Here is a 17,633-nt window from a genome sequence, read left to right on the forward strand (position 1 = left end):
TCCAAAGAAAAACTCATAACAAGGGGAAAGAGCCTTAGCTGTCACACAAGAGATGTGAATACTTAAATAGCTACTTGCTTTCCTTCATATTTTTAAGACTTAAAGGTTCATGGGTTTTTTCCCCTGCCTCTGTTAAATGAAAACATCTTTACTTGATATTCATCATTCTACAATGGCCATTTCATCACCTAGACAACATGAATAAAAGTTATTATTCTTAGTCATTAGTCAGTCAGGGAAAAGAGAAAAATTGGACGTTTTAGAACATTTTGCTTTTCTGTCATTTTAGAGTAAATGACACTCCTAAATGATGGCCAGTCAAACCTACAGAATCTATTAGTAACTTGATAATAAGTGTGAAGGGATGCTGGGACCCAAAGGAGTCTTAAAGTCACATTTATCAAGCATGTCACATCATTGCTACTAGTAATAAAAGCATTTTTGTTTTATGCTGCAGAGTCTATAGAGAACAATCTTTTTTTGTGCTATAGCCAAAAGTGATATTGCTACATTCATCACACTGTTTGATATGAAATAGCCTAAAAACACTGGAAATTGGTTGCCATTATTTGTTTCTTCCATTTTTTTCCTAATCAAGGAGCCTACTACAGTGGTGGGAAAAGGTTTCCTCGTCTTCATATCAAGGCACAAAGACACACAACAATTGTAGCATTTCTCCATCAGAAATCTAATCCTACATTTATAGCACAGTCTTAAAATTTTAGTGTCCTTTCAAGAGAATACCCATGATTAACTCACTTAATTTTAATTTCTCCATTTGAAAGTAAGGTTCAGAATGTCTGGTTTACTGTTACAGTCTTTCCTGGCAAAATCTTCATTGGCTGTAGTAAAAATTCTGTGTGTTTGGGAACTGCAAAATGATGACTTTGGATGTTAGCTTCCAAGTGCTAAAAATCAGAAAGTAACCTGTTGCCTGTGAAAGTGAGAAAATTGTTTGGTTTTCCCTCCTTATTCAATCTTTTAAATGATAATTTAAACAAGGACAGGTCACAAGGTGCAACTATGAAGGTCTCTGTGCTGTAGTACTGTTGTGCAAACCCCTGGTGAAAGTACAGTGTATATACTGCTGAAACTAGTGTTCTCTGCTGGCATGGCTACTGATGAGATAAACTAAAGTCTTTTGGAGAGGATTTTTGGAGTATGTGATTTTTTTTCTGACCTGAAAGACCAAGACAGTGAGACCAGGCTAAACTGCTCAGTGTTGTCTTGGCTGCTAGCAGCATGGAAAACTACTGCTGAATTGTCCATGAACTCAATCAGTGTCTGTGACAGACCCTTTTCCTCCTAAAAACTAAAAAAAATACTGGTAGCAGTAATAAAATATTAAAAATGAAAAAAACCCAAACTCTGGAAGAATCTTCTTTTCATTCGACTTCCTTGGTAGGAAAAAAGATCCATCAGCTGCTTTTGACTGATGGGTCAACCAGTCCTGGGCTTGTGCTCTGTGTCCCCTATGCAGCTGCTGCAAATTTGCATGGGAAGGCTTGTGCAGTTTCTTATGGAAACATAAGGCTGGGATAGGCAATTGCATCACAGGATCTCATTTAATAGCAGAGAGGAAACAGAGCCCATTTATCATATCGAATTCTTTCCCACTGATATTCATCATTTGCATGTAAAAATGCCATCAGATTTTCTCCATCATAAACCCCGTGTGATGTTTTCCTTTTTTTCTGTTGTTATTTTGGTCTGGATTTAAATCTGTCACTTTTGAAAATGTATGCTTTCTAAGCCCCACTGCACTCTGGAAGCAGAAACAAATGGAATTTTGAAGGACTGAGGAAGTTAAAATACTCTCTGTTGAGTGTGCTTTGCAGCACGATGCATTTCATAATTACTTGACCCTGTTCCTGGTGGTGGGGTTGCTTTTTGAAGCTGAATTCTGCCCTGACCATTTTTTTCAGCCTGCAGATTTTGCCATATTGACTGACTCTTAAGATCTGGAGTGTCTTATTAACACTTCTCAGCAAAGCAACCACTCTTTGTCTGGAACATACAGTCAGGCAAGACTGTTTGAACAGCTAGAGCAACCTTTATACTTCTTAGGGGCATGATGGTGCCAATATTGTGAATAGCTCTCTGCACTTCCTTCACATTAATCTTATTCTGTCTTTATATTGTGCAGACATATCAGCAGACTCCATGGGACAATCTGTCCAGTAAGAGTATGATGATATGACAACTTAATTCAGGTTTTTAGAAGTTCAGACAAGCAGACAATGAAAAAGGCAGATGAGTCAGAAATGTAGAAAAGCACCATCAATGCAGAAATGCTGTGTGTCAGCAGTGAGGATGGCCACCTTAAATTCATATGTAATTATTGCTGATCCTTTGCACAGCAATTAAGCACCTGCAAATGAAGAAGCTGTCACTTTAAGGTCAAATGTATTACCCAGAGAATATGGTGCTAAGGAATGGCTCTAAACAAAGAAACTAATTTGTAAATAACACTAATTCACTGAACTCAAGAACTCTCTGTTCAACCTTCCAGAAGATAAGACATGCCTCAATTCACCAGTTGAAATGCTCAACAGTTGCAACAACCTGCAGACTACACCAAGAAATCATAGAATCACAGGATGGTTCAGGTTAGAAGAAGCCTTTAAAGGTCATCTAGTCCAACCTCCCTTCAGGGAGCAGGGACACCTTCACCTAGATCAGGTTGCTCAGAGCCCTGTTCAACCTGATCTGAAATGTTTCCATGAATGGGGCTTCTACCACCCCTCTGGGCAACCCGTGTCAGTGTTTCACCACCAACATTGTAAAAAAGATATCTTCCTTATATGTAGCCTGAATCTCTCCTCTCTTAGTTATAGAACCATCACCCCTTGTTCTGTTGCTACAGGCCTCATTAAGAAGTTTGTCCCCATCTTTCTTTAGTCCCCTTGCAGTACTGAAAGGTGATCTAAGGTCTTCCCAGAGCTTTCTCTTCTCCATGCTAAACAACTCCAATTCTCTCTGCCCATCTTCATGGGAGAGGTGCTCCAGCCCTCTGGTGGTTTTATGAATGCCTTCAAAATAAACACTCACATCACCCTGCACAGGCTTAGTTTCTTCTACATTCTCTTTCCCCAACTACATTTCCTGAAGCAGTTTCTGTCAGAGATCACTCTGGCCCCAGGGTGACTCCTGTGGGTGCTGTTTTCTGCCAGTGGCTGTTTCCCTGAGCATTCCCTACCCCTTACCCTGGCAGTATTTGCCATTTTATTTTGGGAAAGACAATGCACACACTAGCAGACAGCTCTGCAATAATCACATCTCAGCAGTTGTTTTTGGTCACCAGCAATGAGAAGAAAGGAAAGAGCTTGAGAAAATGGCCTAATTAGTTCCTGTAGATCAGAACACTTCTCAGCTGAAATAAGCCATGTGTCTTCACAGGGCTGATGTCATTGCACTCAAATGTGGGCTTTTTGAGGCAAGAAATTGCAGTATGTTTTAAGGGACAAATAATTTGATTATGCAAAACAAACAAACTGCAATAGTCTGTGGAGAGGAAGTTCAAGGTTTGTATCTGAAAATCTCAAATCAACTATGCTTGTGTTTATGTATTGTTATCGTTATGTATTTACAGCTCATATTTAGTTTGTTACCATCTGTTCTATATGGATATTTTCTGCCTGAGTTTCTTATGCTGTTTGCAAAAATTGTCCTTTGTTTTTTTCAGTCCTTAGTTTCTTTCAAACATCATTTCCTCTCTTGGTCTATTTGAACGAAGCAAAAGGACCCACTTTTGCTCTTGTTAGTATTTGCACCTAACAAAGGATCCGTTAATTTATTCTAGAAGAAAATGCTGCTACTATTGTGAGCAAAGACAACTTTTCCATGTGAGCACAGTGACATTTCACCAGGAGCAAGCCACAGGTGTGTTTCACTGAGACAGTTTGCCATTTGTTAGTGGGAACATTTTGCAGCTTCTAAAATACCACTTCTTTCAGGAGCAGCTGCCTCGGTCTCCTCTGCACATTCTGCTGGATATGGTAGGTGTGTGGATTGTTGGCATCTGTTGCATACACACATCTACCATATGTATCCACTCTCTCTAACTTATTTACCTATTCCCTCTTTACAAAGAAGGAAAGTGAAATAGTAACATTTTCCTTCCCAGCTAGTCCTTGACATATGTTTATCACTTTGCTTCAGGGCTCCATCCCCCATCTCTTGCCTTAAGAATGAGCTTTGAGTCAAATTGAAGGTCCATCTAGGCCCATATGTTGTCTCTGACAGTTGAGGAGAGGTAGAAAAAGGGGCATATGTATATGATTCTCCTTTCTAAACTCTTGACTGTTGTCATTTCACTAGGACATGACAAATAAGATCAACTTGTTCCATGCCAGGGTAGGTTTTTTTCTGCCACTGAATGAATAGGAATTAGTTTCTTATTAGCCATCTGAATGCTAACCTGAAGCATTTCAGAAAAATGCATTGGAATGACTCAGTAATATTAAAATATTCCAGGCTGAGCTGCAAGGTCAAATGCAAATACATTTCAGCTTTAACTAAAATCTTGGAAAAAGCAGCCTAGAAGCTGAACTAGGTAGTTTCTATCCAATTACTAAGGTGTAATCCTTTTCCAGCTGACTCTAAAAGTGTGTCTGCCACTGCTCAGCACTCAGTCAATTCTTTGGGTTCCTGGGTGTCATGAAAAATCTAAAAGAAGAAGCCAGACTTTCACACAAAATATAACCAACAACTGAAGGAAGGTTGTGACGCTCACTGTAATACTGAGAAGCTTAAAATTCACATTTAAGTTATTTTTCATGGTCACTTGAGTAGGAGAGAAAAGCAGACAAGCTGTATCTAAAAAGCAGCAATCCTGTCTTGTTTCACACCTCTACCTGCAAAGTAGGTGTTTCCTCTTCAGTGATCCAAGGGAAGGAGCCTGGTACCCTTCTGTCTGATCTTTCCTGACTCAGCTGACATTCCTCAGGTCTTCCATAGTTTGGATTCCATGTCACCATCAGCTACAGTGCAGTTCAGGTACTGAGGGGAAAGTAAGTTCAGGGACTCATCAACTGGTTTAATCAACAGGTTTCCTAAGATTTAACATCCAAACTAATAATAAAATCACATCTATTCTGTATGTAAGATTTGTAAGTATTGTGCCTTTGTCATGAATGGGAAATACTTTTTCTGATTCTTGGCTGGATGTTTTGCTGTTTCTGTTTAATTAGTTTGGTTATGTGCCCTGGACAATGGCTCAAAAAGCTTGGACGTAGCAACCTTATTTCATCTAGGCAGCTCTCTGGATCTGGACAAATATCTGAAATTTTAAATTAGTTGCTCTTATGAATATTGACATAAGAACTGATACCTTAAACAGTTCAGCTAACATACAGTTAAAGCTGTAAAGGTAGAATTAATATCTCTTAGTCCCTAATTTATTACTGTATGTTTATAACTACAAGGCAAAGTCACTAACAGTTCATCAATTTGCAGTGATAACATATCACTGTATTGGTTATCCAGCCTTACAGAGAGCATTCATTCCATTTGGTAGAGAGTAGAGCCAGATGCACTGTCTCCCGTTAAAGTTTGGAGTGTTAAAATGTCACTCCTCTTTAGATAGAAAACTACAGAACGTTTTTGCCTGTTCACCAGTTTGCTGCAGTCTTGTATTACTTGTGAAACTTAAGTGGTGGAGTTTCTGGGACAATCCTGCATACAAGAAATTCAGCATTGTCATCTTCTAGAAGAGGCACATCCAGTGGTGACATTAGCAATGATGCATAAACCAGCAAAGATAAAGTAGGCATTAAATTTCCTAGTCCAACTCTGAGAGATTATGCTTTGAGAGGCACCTAGACTTCTTCAGTTCTTTCTGGAGCATCTTTGCCTTGTATACACAGTCTGCGTGTATGTAGTTCCCAATCAAAGCTGATTAAGGTGGGAGGAATATAGGAAGATGGAGGAGTAATGTTTGAAGGAGATGTAAAAATGAGAATTTCACTTATCTGGACAGCTGGGTTGCTTTGGAAGGCAATATTTGATGGAAGACCCATGCAAATGTTAGGCAAGAAAGGAAGAGATTCTGACAGCTGCCAAAGATCTAGCAGGAAGATGCCTCTGAAAAGTAAAGTGAAGTTCTACAGTAGCAACATCTCCAGTGTTTCCTGTAGAGTGGAGATGTGGCAGGTAAGACAGAGTAGAAATTGGAAGCTTTGGTACAACATTTCTAAAATCTGTCCGGAACTGGAGAGCAGGGAAGAGAATTGTTAAGGAGATTTTTTGCAGATCTACCCACCAGCTACTTAAGCCAGACATTGTACAGCAAAGGATACATTTTCTAGTGAATTCATTGCTTTTCCATATTACTCAAAGCTTGAATAAGCAAGTTGTCAAGTGTAGCTCACAGGGACAGTGAAGAAAAATGGAAGACAAGAGTATGACAGGTTGGGGTGGTAGGACTGAATACAGAAAGGGAGGACATCATGGGAGCTGAATTTGAACAGAGTCTGGGCAACTGAGATGCAAATGTGTCACCTCCCAGCCTCTCTGCACAAAGACACTTACACAGTCAAAATCACCTGGTACTACAAAAAAAAGTGCCCTATAACTGCAGAATCCTTTGAATAGGTAACAGTGTTATGCCCTCTCTTCTAGGGAAGACTGAAACAGATATAGTAGCTCAGATAACCACTGTTGCCACCTCTGCAGTCATTCTTATATAAAAAAAAAAATCAAAGTTTGTGCTTATCTTTCTGAATAACAGTGTGTATTGTAGTGGGAAAGCCTCTGTAAATTAATCATGCTTCAAAGACCTTATCTTCTTGTTTAGTGTATTCTCCTAGGCAAGTAATAGAGGGTGTAATGCAGTCCCTGCAGTTTAGAAAGGATCTGAGAGCCTGCTTTCCTAATTGTAGGAAGAGGGCAGTATTTCTTTCAATTCTAAATATGATTTTGAAGAAATTAAGGGGCAGCATGAGCAAAATATCTAGATGCTAATCTGGAGGAGGATTTTTGTCACACATAGACATGCTTCAGATGGGATAAGGGAGAAATTCTCAATCTTACCAACACAGGCAAATATCAGAGCCATAGATTTAAGGGGGGAAGCATATATTTAGCTTAGGTGCACTTCCTGGCATTTTAATTTTATATCTACATAAAATTCTGGGTGCTTTGTGGGTAACTGTTTACATCTACCCATCTGATTAAGCCTTGGACAACTTATCTACAAGTGCAGCCAAAAGCATAATTATTTAGAGCAGCACTTTACATCAATACTCTGCAGCTTAGCAATGAATGGGTACTATGTAGATTCTAAGATATAGGTCAGACTGTACTACCAGATTGTGTCAGATTTTAGGAATTCAACGATACAGTCTCAAAGCTTGTGAGTATTTGAAAAACTGACTCAGTATAATGCTACCCTCCAGCTTAGCTTCCATAAGCTGTCATGCAGGATATTTGGTCATATGAGAGTCTATCTGGTAGTCAGGTTTTTTCATGTTACACTTGAACCTCTTCTCCTCTGAAAAACAATGTTAAGTAGAGGTTACAGGTGAGCTACCATGTTATTTACACCAATTCATCCTGCCCCTTCTCCATCTACATAATCTCTGATTTAAAAATCACTGTCTAATAGTATGTTTTTTATAACACGAAGTAGGAATTATTGCTATCTGGCCAAGTGGAACTGAAATGAGATCCCATAGTTTGTGATAATAGCTTCAGAGTGTGTCCTGATAGCTGCTGAGCCGCTGCAGTTCTATTGATTCCAAGATATTGTGTACAAATTCTTAGAATCTATTATTAAATAGGATTTTCTCCTATTATTTGTTATAAATAGAATGTGAAACACCCCACAGAAATTCACAGTGGAAGGACAGCTAAGGAGGCATGTGACTTGTGTCACTGTTTTACTGAGGATGCCCACTTTGTTCTAACACAACCAGGTTTGTGTGAAACAGCCACAGCAGTTCACAGGTGGACCTTTCAATTTTGCTGTATGCCAAGCTCCTATTCCTCTTGAGATTTTTAATCCTGCAATTTAAGGGAAATGAATTTCAGCCCCTGGCTTTTGCATTGCTTTCTAATAACTGTAAAATTGCCCAGGTTCTTTGGAAATTGCCCAAGGATCATGAACTACAACAAACCTTTGGAAAATATTGTTATAAGTTCCAGATGCTCTTAGGAGTGTTTCCAGCAGCCATCAGTGATAAAATCTGGAAACTTTCCAAAGCTGGTAAATGCATCTAATTCCCTCCAGGTCCAATAGCTACTTCAACCTCCCTTAGAGCCTTGAACCATGAGCACACTGTGCTGTAGTTGGGTAACTCAGACTTCCCTTTAGCAGATGATCAAAATGTAATCATGTTAGCAGTGAGTTTTACATTAAAGCAATCCCAAAAATACTACCAATCACTTTAAGTTTATGAACCACATCTCTCAGAAATGAGCCTGAGCATACAGAAATTGTGTAAGAGTCAGATAATCCTTCCAGCTGCAGAGAACTCTGCCAGCAATTGTTCTAAGCTGTTACTGGGGGCTGAAAGCACTGCTTTAGCTGTCAAACAGTAATAAATGGGGCTTTTTCTTACACAGCACTTCCCCACCCCCACCTCCCTTTTTTCTGGCCATTGCCTGATTAACTGTGTATTTTAATCCCATGCTTTAATGGTTTATCACAGTTTTTATCTTACTGCTTTTCAGCCTAGAGTCATTTTATTTCATTTACTTACATTCCCTAATACTTCCTTATTATGTATTCCCCATTACAATGATCACTAGTGTTTTGAATGGTTCTTGATCTGACAGATACTGCAATTATTTAACCCACATGAATTTCAGCCTCAATGGGATATAGAGCAGGAATGCTATTTTGTATAACAGTAGGTTTCATATATTAAATCCTTTCCTTCGACCTGTACCATCAAGTGTTCAAAACAAAGAGCTGTACAAACGTTTTGTTGTTGCCCCATCACTGACTGTATCCTACTTGTAGCAGCTGACCAAGTCCACCTGCCCAGCCAAGGCATAGCTGGGGACAATAGTATCAACTCTGAAAGCTAAATCTAATTGTATGTCTGCTGGGAAAACCAAGAGCAAATCTCTGTTCAGCTTCAGAGCTCAGCTAAGCTGTAGCTGCCAACTGAAGGTTTTTCTCACTGGAAGGGGCAACACAGGCAGCTGTAGGTTTGAATGTGTACAAGTCCAAAACAGTCAGTAGAGGCTTCAGCAGTCATCTGGGATACTAAAAGTAGACTGCAAAGGTACTTGGACCTTCCAGATCTCTGCCTGATCCTGGCTGACATGTTTTCGTTTCTGGCTGCAGGGACACCAGAAGTTCTTATGGAAGTCTCCTAAACTATTCAATTTCCAAATCAGGGCACTGAGTGAACCAATCTCAGGTTACCTAGTAGACCAAACAGAAAACTACTGAGTCTGTTGGTGCCTCTCAAGGCATCCAGTTATCCCCACAGTGGTGATATCTACCATTTGTGTGCGAGGTGAAAACCTGGGGGCAGTGCCCTCTTGGTCAGGCAGAACACCACCCATTCTGGCAGGTGGAGCAAAGTCCCATGGTTTCCTTTGGCAATTTAGGGGCTCGAGCATCCATTTGGACAAATTTCCAAATTAATAATCCATAAGGGATCTTTTTCCAGTCTTGGGTTATGATCAAGTTCCTTCTAGAGGATTTTACCTTTACCTGTGTTGATCTACATGAAATCTTGGAGAGGTTTTCTTGCTCAACTACCTTTCTGGCAGAAACTCCAGGATGATAAGATGATCTGGCTCTAGTATCATCCAGATGCTATTTTGATCTCTCCTTATAGGCAGATGCTAAAAATCACTAAATGTTAGGGAAGGAAATGATGCAAATTTAATTCTGTTAGCATAACTTGTTAGGGATTTTTACTTTCACCTGCTCCAGTAACTCATTGGTACTTGGATTATTAGGCTTTGAAGCTGTCAACTTAGCCTGGGATTTAGGTTTTAAAAATGGACAGGCTTCAAAATGGAGTGTTAAACTGTATCAACAATGTTTTTCATCACACAAACTCTAAATTTTGTGTGTAAAAGTATGTATTTTTTATTGCAACTTTTCTTCAGTGTTTGTGGTGACTGTAATGTCACCATCTGTTCCAGAAGAAACAGAACAAGGTGCCAACTCAGATGTATCAGAGACACTAAAGCCTTGTAACGTTCCAAGATTTCATATTATGATAAATTTATCTGTTTTCATTCAATAGATGTCTATACTGGTTATTGATTATAGCGAGAGTGCCCAACTATAAGAGTCCATATGTGAGAAGCTCAAGACTGACTGGATTCTTGGAGTGAAATCTTGGATCCAGAGGAGCTAAAAGCAGGCTTTTTTTCTGGCTTCAGTTTGCAATGTTTCTGAAGTCATCTCTAAAAATTACCTGCTTGATTTGGGCCTGCTTAATGCAACACTTCAGTCCAGAACAGACATTTCCTAAGCAGATCACATTGTGTTCAGTCTAGAGCTGCACTTCAGCTGTAGCAATCATCAGCCTTTGCTGCTTCAGTAAGAGTGATGCTTGTGTTTTATCCTTGTCTGAGACAGCCTATCAGAGATGGGAATTTACTAGGTGCAAGCTCTAATGCCTTGGCACATCCAGTTTTTAAGTTCAAGGTTTGGGACTAAACAAATGAATTGTTCACACTTGTTCTATCTAGTGACATTTGGGTTCATGCTGACCCCTTTGAAAAACCAGTCGTAGGCAATTGTTGACTCTGCAATAGCTGTTTCTACAATTAAAATATTTATAATGGGAATTATTTAAAGAGGTCCTTTTATGTAAAGGGATAATTGCCAAGCAGATTGCACAGGAAGCAATGATTACTAGACCTATATGGAAGCTGCTTCTTTCTGTAAAAATATCCAGCAGGAATGGATGTTCTCTTTGGAAACAATTAAAGCAAACTGGAACCTGCAGGGCGGACCAAATCCAACTACATTTCTACAGGATCCCCTTCTGGCATTCAGATCCATTAATCAGTGTACTGTGATATGTCTTTGTGCATCTCAGGATATTTTCAAGGACCTCTGGCTTCAAAGCATTATTAGGATCTTTCCTATTCTTCTCCAAATAGAGTTTCAACCTGCACTGTGTGATGCTGACTGTATTCTCCTGCCAGCATGGAGCTAGTGCAGCTACTGCCAGTTTAGAAGTAGTTATAGACATCAGAACAGGGCATGAAGGTCTAGCTGAGGAACTGTTCAGCCTTGAAGATATTTTTAGATGGCTGAACATCTCACTTAGTTTGACTTTTAGCAACACTTTTAAGGAGATTTACATAACAGTTCCCTTCTGTGTGCAGAAAGAATATTTCTCAAGATTAATGTTGCAGAAGTTATAATCAATGCCTGCACTGAGTTCCCAGTGGTGACAGCCAGTGAAAAGGTTACTGTTCAGATTATTCCAAGACTCTTCCCCAGAAGTGTTTCTTTCCTTGTTTTCTGATTCCAGCCATTGTTGGATAAAGGATCAAACCTACTGTAGGAAAGCATATTCTCCTAAATATTGACATGACCAAAGAGAAGCTGAAAACACACAAGAAATAGGCTTCCACATCTAATGAAAACAAGCAGAACATTTGCCAGGAAGCACCTCACAAGAAGTGATCATGTGCTGTCATTGTCCTTCCATAAACAGTTTGGAAGTAAGGTTTAAATTCAAGAAAGGTTTAACAAAACTGCCAAGCACTGAATTGTGTGAAGGTTTGACTCAAACATAGTTAGGTAATAAATCTGCTGAATTTCACTCTAACATAAACCAGCCATCAAGTTCATAAGTTCAAGTCAATGAAGGTAACTAGGCCCATTTCTGAGAGCGCTATCTGGGGAAGATGTGGATCTGCTTTGACAGACAATATTGAAATAGTTCCTCTTTTTGTGTGTATAGGAGATTCAGCAGCTGCTTTGTGTAAGAAACCTGGCATGTACTCTGTAATCAAACATTCTTTGGAGAAATAGTTACATTTTAGAACAACCTGTCTCACTCTGGAGAAGAATCAGTGCAGCTGAGATGCCCATTCTTTCTAGCTGGATGACAAGGTTAGCACATCCCTCGTGAGAGGCAGCAGGTGGGATTCAAACAGCTTGTACAGTTTGGGGGGCAGGAATGCTCCTGAGATACAGCATCATGGAAGATTTTTGTCAATTCAGCAGCTCCTCTATTGATACAAACAAAGAAAAAACCCCACAGTAGCCATGCCAATAAATGTTAATAAGGCAAGTCTGTATGAGTCGTGGCATTTAAAGTTCAAGCTGAAATACAAAGCATGCTTCAACAGTTTACAATAAATATAACACTTCAAATCCAGATACTTTAATATTTCTACAAAACGAAAGTAGGATATTATAATCTTCAAAGCCCCTAAGGCTACTTTTGTGAGCATTTTTAACCAAGAACTTAGTCAGTATCAGGAAATGGGTGAAAAAAGCTTTAGGCACAGAAAAGACAAACCAAAACTCATAGTGACAGATATCATGCAATGGACAGGATTGGATGATACACACAACCCTGTCAAAATCTTTTTTTACACTGAATGAAACAGAAGCCTCTGGGCATGTGAACTCAAGCATGTGAAGAAGCAAGCAAAAGTCTGTAGAGCCATTTAGATTTTTCATAACCTGTTGAGATTGTTCATTTAGTTCACTTTGGAGTAGGATACCTACTTCTATCTCAGGTACAGAGTAATGAGTTCTCAAAAACTGTAAAGAAATTATAGAGAAGACAGGATCTGAGGTCAGATCTCTACATTTTTAAATAGTTTTTCCTCCTGTCATGCTGTCAGTCACATCTCTATTAATGGCTGGTATCTAAAACCAGAAGAACTGAATAAAAAGTATAATGGTGTAAACCAGTTTTTCCTTGATGTCAAAAGGAGGGAATTCATGTTTGACCCCTGTAAGATGACTGGTGTGTGTCTGGAAGGATGGGATTTAATGAAACAGATGGTAGCCTACATTGCTGCTTTTCCAGTGTGATTAATCATTATAAATGTTCCAGGTCCTTTGAAAGAATGTCTAGAGCATCTGGTTATCCACACTGAAACAGTGTACATCCACCTGACAGGAATTCACCTCCATACCATAGATTATACTTGTGTTTATGTTAATTACTTTGCATCTTTATGCCTCAGTTGAATGGGCAAGTGCTGGCACATTTCTTTAAATAAGGCAGATCCATTCTGAAGTTAGACTGTGTTTAGATTCTATCTGCTTTTGAATTTAGCATCAACAGAAAGCATGAATCAAAAAAATCTAACCTTAACCCACCTTTTTTCAACAAGCCTGGATATGAAATTTGATGCAGACTTTTAGACTAGGAAAAGGCAAAGTGCCTTTGCCTGTTGTGGGGTTACTTTTCTTCACTGAATCATCAGATCCATTAGGAACCCCATTACTGTAAATCCCAGGCAAGTGCACGAATTTTAGTCCCAAAGTGTTCTAGCTGACATGTTCACCAACTCCTTTGAAAATACCTTTCCTATTACTCATACATGTGATCCAGCTTTATCAGCAGGCAATGAACAGAAGAGCTGCCTGCCTGAAGTTCTCTGATTTCCATGTATATCATCCTAACATTTATGACCACAGACTGAGTGTCTTAGGACTATTCCTTATGCAGGTGCTTGGCAAGTGCCTAACAACTTGCCTGTGTTTTTCTGAGGGGTCACAACATGAACTCGGGAGGAGTTTGTCACTGCTGGTCAACCTATTTTGGTAGGCAAGCACCTTTCCTTGGCTGGTTATGAGCATGGTGATTTATTTACTTCAAATAGATAATAAGTTTTTTAGTCCTCTATCTTTATCCATGTTCTGTCATTTAGTTCCATCTACTGTACGTGAGAAATCAAAGTTTTGTTTTATAATCCAGTTCTGCAAACTGCTGTCACCTCAAGGCTTTTGGAGATTCAAGGTGCTTAAAGCTGGGCAGAACCCTTCTTTTCAGTCTGTTCTCTAAAGTGCAGCCCTCTTCACTGAATTAATTTGTCTTCTCCAAGTGCACGTTGCTGGCTGATTTCCGAAGTGTACAGCAATCATGCAGGAGATGTTTGATTGCATGAAGGGGAGATTCCCATGCAGGTGCCTGAGGGTTCCTCTTCTTGGGAACATTTGAATCATGCTCAAAGAAATAAGAGATGAGACCAGCTTGAGGCTTGAGCCAGTGTTGCAAGTACCATTGACTGAACTGATAACCAGACTATACAGGTTTCTAGACATGTTTTCATTTGTTAAAGTCACATTAAGAGCCAAAGATACATGGACCAGGCAGATTGCCCCGTTTCTCTTGTTCAGCAGATCAATAGATTAATACTCTACCATTTTCATATGACTCTGAAAGGCTTACAGAAATAACCTTTAGAGGATTACCTTCTAGTTTGTATGCATTTATAAATGCCATCTGTTCATATCTGAGAGCTGGGTGTTATGGTAACCTGAGTCTTTTAAACTTGAGCTAATTGCAGAGTACATGCCCGTATTCATGGAGCACATACGCATGTGGGTGCATAGTGCTGGCATGAGGATGGGGACAGGGACAATCCAGAATTTGGGAAACCTTTGAATGGATCTTGCCTGCCACAGTGGTCTGGTTGGAAGCAAGGAGGTCCTCTCCTCCTCAAGCCCAGAAAAGAAGTGAGGTTACTTGTAATATTACATCATGGCCAGAAGCTAGGTGATAAGGACTCTGCACTTTGGACAGTGTAAACCAAACTTTAGAGAAGGCAGGGCAGAGCCCCCTATGCTGAAATTTTCTTTTTCATATACACTTCATGATACCTTGTGGGTGATTCAAGGCAGCTGACAATAGGGTGTCACCTGTTCAGTTCATTCCATTTATACAATGAAAAGCCCAGGATTGTTGTGGCTGTGGAAGGAATTTGAACCATCATGCACACAACCCTGTGTGCCTTTACCAAACTTCTTAGGTTATTTTTCACAGTAAGTAATCTGCCATATGTACACAACATTTTCTCAGATGACTTTTGCTCTTAAAAATGTCGCCCAGCACCTGGAGATGTAGATCACATAAAAGTTAATAAAATTATTTCACAAAGTTGGACAGGTACATAGCCTCATTCCCCAAAGTTGACTGGTGTATTAACTAGTATCCTACTACTATATTCCTGCTCTGTGCACCCATTAATTATGGATCAATTATTCAATTCTTTAGGAACTCAGGTGATGCCTGGGCTACTGAGTTGTGAAATTAAAGGAATGCCACAGTGAACAGGAAAGAACATGCATTTACTTTAGAACCATCAGCCAGCAATACTGATATTCCTAGAGCAAAAGCACTTGTCTTCAGTCAATAATTAAGCCGATTCATATGAGTGTCCTTTTCTCCACTTTGCTTCTAACTCTTCCAGCACAAAGTTTTTCAAGACCTTCTTTCTGAGGAACAATGTTTTAGTATTTTTGTAATGGCACAATCCAAGTCCAAAAGCCAAATGCCTGTTAACCATCACAGGCATAATTCACTGTGCTCTGTATCTTCCCTAAATGAAGAGCAGCACAAGTACCAAAAGAACAACTGCTTTACAAAGTGAATCTTGTAGCTCAGTAAAATGTAGCCACTGAGGATCAGCTCAACAAATAAAGTACAAATTTGCTATTTGACATCCTGGAAATATTGTCAAACCAAAATGAGAGCAGTGGCTTCTCAGCTGCTGGGACCAGCAGGAGTAGGACTCTCCAATCCATTGCTCATTTTGCAGTCAGTCTCTTGCTTATGATTTCACTTAGATTCCTGTAATATTTAGCTGGGGAAGTCAGTTCCTTTTTACCTTTGGGGAGAGAAATTTCAGATGACAGGTCTTTTGTTAGTAAAAATTGTTTGGTTTTGAAAAATGTTCTCTGGTGCAAGAACCTAAGGAAAATCAAAATACATAAAAAATGTGCTAACAAATAAAGACAATGGCCTGTTTTTCATTGCTTTACCCTTTGTTCAGCCATCTCCATCACTCAAATTAAGAAATTAAGCAAACCACAGCAAAAAATCCAGCACTTTTCAGGTTTGTTTTTTTTTTTTTTTTTTTGCATGGAGCAGAAAGGGAAATGAAGCTGACACTGTTTCCTCATAGCAGGGGGGTTGGGAGCAACGATGTGTGCTAGGAATTCAAAGCAACTTTTTGGCATGCAGGATTTAAAATAGAGTTACAATATAGATACATTTTCAATGGGAAATCTTTAAACTTTGAAAAAACTGTGTTGGAACATTAGTTTGTTAATTTAGAAGTGAAGGGGTGAAACTTCCCTTCTTTTCATTTGAAAGCTTCAGCTTACATATATTTGCCACTTTCTTCTGTAAAATACTTCTCAGGTGTAATAGAAGGATGGTGACATGGTGCACTGCTCTGGTGGTTATTCAGTTACTGACAAACTGCCTGCCTATGGCACTAGATTTATGTGGCCATTTAAAGAGAGAAAATTCAGGACCTGTAGACTAGACAAGAGCATCATAACATGCCATTTCTCCATCTAATGGAAATGTCAGCTTCCCTGGTCACTCTTTATTTTGCCCAAGAAATTCTGTGCCTTTGAAGGGCAGATGTATTTTATATAGGATTAATGTAATGAAAAAGGACTTTTTTTTTTTTCCTGATGGAATATTTTTTTGTGTCTGTGTGTGGAGCTCTCTAGAGGGACAGACCTTGAGAGGGTCTGAGCATTTGTTCATTCCCATGGCCTGGTTGAAGGAGTGAGGTCAAGTCCAGCTCCATTCATGTTTCAAACCCACGTCTTCCTGGGATGAATACAGACACCTTCAACGTACCTGATCTTATGGATGAGTTTGCCCAAATCCACCCCCAAACCCAGAACCCGTCTTGCAGCACTGAAACATTAGAATCACTTTTGATGAGAAGTTGATTGTTCAGGAACCAGGAGCTGCATCTCTGGACCTCAGTTCAGACCTCAGCTCCTTTTAATGGAGCCAATAATATCAGCTTTATAAAACAGTGAGAGCAATTTAGACAAGCTATTTAGCAGACATTATCATTAATAGACTTTCTGACAGGCAAATGGAGATGACACTTGCCACTGTTATATATTAAATGAGACTTTTCCCCTTTTACATGCTGAGTTGGAATGGTGTTAGCAACCATGGCAAACACATTTCCTGATTGTTTTCTCATTCTTCCAAACTTCAGACTGCATCCCTTCAGGGACTGTGTATCAAGTACTGAATTGCTCCTGGTTGCCCCCCCAGCCACCACCTGCTCTGTCAGCAGTTGGGGCTGCAGCCAGTGACATTTTTCACTCCTTGTCTCAGAGGCACAGGGTGCTGTGTCCTGCCCAGATGCTCTTGCACATCTTTCTGTAATGCCTAATGACAGAGCTGATCAGCTGAGCTCCTAGCAAGAGGTGTGGGTCCTAGGAAATAAAATCAGACAAAAAACAAGTTTATCTCAGATGTTGAAAACAGTTAGGGACGGATTTGATTTCCATTTAAAAAGCACTTGTGCTTTGCCAGTTCTGAAGTGCAACGGGTGGTAATAAGAGATGATTATTCCTCACAATAGCCTGAATATAGTTACTGAAGCAGGGTGAAATTAAAAAAGGTTTCTTCTTCTAAAGCATGATGTAATGATTGCTGTCATGCTTACAGTCATAAATGAAAATAGCAATTCAT

At 39.5% G+C, this 17,633-nt stretch overlaps 1 protein-coding gene across 2 annotated transcripts in view; it reads left to right on the forward strand.

Moving 5' to 3' along the window:
* TAFA1 (TAFA chemokine like family member 1) overlaps positions 1 to 17,633 on the forward strand; it is a 320,866-nt gene that overhangs the window by 51,183 nt on the left and 252,050 nt on the right. The gene's annotated exons all lie outside the window — the stretch shown is intronic.

This window comes from Apus apus, chromosome 9 (genome assembly GCF_020740795.1).
Source record: "Apus apus isolate bApuApu2 chromosome 9, bApuApu2.pri.cur, whole genome shotgun sequence".
Classification (NCBI taxonomy): Eukaryota; Metazoa; Chordata; class Aves; order Apodiformes; family Apodidae; genus Apus; species Apus apus.